The sequence below is a fragment of the Neophocaena asiaeorientalis genome, unplaced genomic scaffold (assembly GCF_003031525.2).
Source record: "Neophocaena asiaeorientalis asiaeorientalis breed wild unplaced genomic scaffold, Neophocaena_asiaeorientalis_V1.1 scaffold302, whole genome shotgun sequence".
Lineage (NCBI taxonomy): Eukaryota > Metazoa > Chordata > Mammalia > Artiodactyla > Phocoenidae > Neophocaena > Neophocaena asiaeorientalis.
Window position 1 is genome coordinate 1,432,489 of NW_020174038.1, and position 3,111 is coordinate 1,435,599.

Here is a 3,111-nt window from a genome sequence, read left to right on the forward strand (position 1 = left end):
TGCGCTACGCGGGCCTCTCACTGTTGTGGCCTCTCCCGTTGAGGAGCACAGGCTCTGGACGTGCAGGCTCAGCGGCCATGGCTCACGGGCCCAGCTGCTCCGTGGCATGTGGGCTCCTCCCGGACCGGGGCATGAACCCGTGTTCCCTGCATCAGCAGGCGGACTCTCAACCACTGCGCCACCAGGGAAGCCCCGCTCAGAGCATCTTACAAAATCAGAGGTCATGCTGGGAGACTTTCCCTGCTGGGAACCCTCTCCGTACACTGGGAGGACTGGAATGAAGCGGCTGCAGCCTGATGTGGCCTCCTTGTGAGTGTGTGGATCATTTGTTCCCATGTGACCAGTGTGTACCTTATCTTGTAGGTTAAATACACACAGTGTGGAGCCTCTGAAACCTGCATGGGAGCTCCATGAAAATGGCCATGATCAAACACATGCCTACCAAACGATCCAGCTATTCCATTCCTAGGCATTTTCCCAAGTACAAACATTTGTACGTGAATGTTCACAGCAGCTGTATTTGTGATTGTCCCAAACTGTAAATAAACCAAATGTCCATCAATGGATGGACAAATCATGGTCTGTCGTATGCTGGAATAGTACTCAGCAATGAAACGGGATGAGTTTTTGAAGGGGGCACGAGTACACAATGGATGTCAGAACATCCACACAATGGATGTGCTGAGTGAACGAAGCCAGAGAAAACCAAGTATGTACCATATGATTCTGTTTACATAACATGGTAGAAAATGCCGGCTGTAGTGGCAGAAAGATCAGTGGTTGCCAGGAGACAGGGATGGATGGGGAGTGGGTAGGGCTGGGGGGTATTATAAATGGCTATGAGGAAACTGGGGGGTGATGGATACATGTCCTGATTGTGGTGATGTTTTCACAGGTGTATATGTAGGTCAAACATCAAATTGTGCACTTTATATACACATAGGCAGCTTATTACGTATCAGTATAACTCAATAACACTGTTTTAAAAGCCTCCTGCCTTCATTCAAAATGAAGTTGTTGTAAGAGAATTTAAGACTTAATGCTTCTCTGGGTATGAGTCATCTGACCTCATCGTGTGTCTGTCTTCCACTTTCACTGACCTGATGCCCCCACACAGGCTCCCTAAGTTCTCCATGTCGGAACGAGGCAGAGCGAGCGCTCACTGCTGACAAAATCTCATCCTCTCAGAGGGATGCGAAGAGTCCATTTGTTGAGTTGACGCTTAGCGCTGTGGCCAGGAGTCGCTGACGGTTTGGGTGTGGGACGTGGAACACCCCCAAGTTTCTTGGCTCACCTGGGTCACTCGGCAGGTGAGGAGGGGTGAGCAGTATAACGTTGCTGCCGGCGCCCCCACCCAGGGCCGTGGTGGGCATCTCAGAGGCTTCAGATGATATCAGATACCGTTGATATCCACGCTTACCTTACCTGCTCCAGGCCCCGCCGTTCAAGCTGTATTAGAAGCATCAGGCACAGCTGTGCAGGCGTCTGGGGGCTGCTTTTAGGGACATGGCTCGCCCGAGCCTGTTCCCTGAGCGGTCCTGCTCGTACCTCTGGGGATTGGTCCTGAGACGGGGTTGCTTGGAGCTGGGGAGGGGGTGGGGAGGGGAGTCAGGATGGGAGGGGTGACAGAGGGTCGTTCCTGAACTGGCATCTGACCACAGGCTGGAAGGGACCTGTGACCCATCATCACTTGGGACAGAAACATGACTCAAACCAGTTAGGTTCCTTCCTCAGGAATTCAGAGCTGGGAAGCTGAGAGATTGAGCTACAAGCGGGCCGTGGGGACAGAACCCGAAAGACTGGGATGTAGGAGGGGCGCCTGCCGTGGTAGGAGCTGGACAGGAGGGCCAAGCCTTGAATGAGGAGGGGGCTGGTTTCCTAGTGAGGGGAGGAGAGTCCAGGCCTCGGGAAATGCACAGCAAACCCCTGTGCAATCAAAAGAGAAAAATCCCGTGTTGCCAGGATGCCACGTGGAGCAGCCAGACGGACCCAGATTCTGGAATCAGAAGCGTAGTTTCAAGCCAGTCACCACCTCACATCCATGTAATCACAGGGGATTAATGAACCACTCTGGCCTCAGTGGCCTCATCTGGAAATGGGCCCATAGCCCTGAAAACGTCAGGTTGTTGGGGGGCTGGGAGTGGGTCCCCCTCACGGTCACTGGGAGAGGCGGGTCTTCCACGTGTGTGGACTCCCCTTCTCTTCTGAGTGAGGGGAGGGGGGTCCCTATTGCCTCCTGAAAAGGCCCATGCTCGGGGCCCTTCTGCCTTTTCTCTTACACAGAAGGTCACATCTGGTTCAAGACACACGTCTCTGTGTTTCTTGTTCTGCACAAGGTTGGCCAGCGCAGTGTTTTTAAAGTTTGAATGAGACTATTTTATACAAAAATCGGATTTCTGGATTCTCTTGAGGAGTTGGGTTATTTGGTCACACTGGGCCCTATTCCTGCCAAGTTTGGTGTCCGGGGGCCGGGATGGGCCCTCCAGCCGGGCCAGGCCCTGCCCTGTGCTCTGCCTCCTTGCCTCCCAGGCTGTGTTGGCAGCCCCCCTGCCATCGAGACTATGCTGTTGTTTTCTCCAGCGGGGCCTGCTTTGCCGGGGTGCCATGGGTACCTGCCTACGTGACCTCAGCTCCCGCGGTATGGGCCTCACTCTCACCCTGACGGAGCGACCCCGTGTTACTGCCTAGTGCCCTCCTACAAATCACCACCAGCTCTGCAGCTGCAATCAGCACTGTTGAGGCTCTCGCAGTGTCTGCACGGGGGCGCTGGCTTCTCTGCTTCCGTCTCATCTCGCAGGCCTGAAAAGAAGGTGTTGGTGAGGCTAGGCGCTCATCTGGGGCCTGGGGGAAGGATCTGATCCAGCTCCTCTGGGTTGTGGCCTCATTCAATTCCTCGTGGTTGTCAGCCAGGGATGTTCTCTCAGCTCCTGAAAGCCACCCACGTTCCTGGTCACAGGGCCCCTCCATCTGCAAAGCCAGCAGTGGCACGAGGAGTCCATCTCAGGCTTCAAATCTCTCTGAACTCTTCTGCCTCTGGGTTAAAGGATGTGGGTGATAACACTGGGCCACCCAGGTAAGCCAGGATAATCTTCTCTCTTAATGTCAACTGAT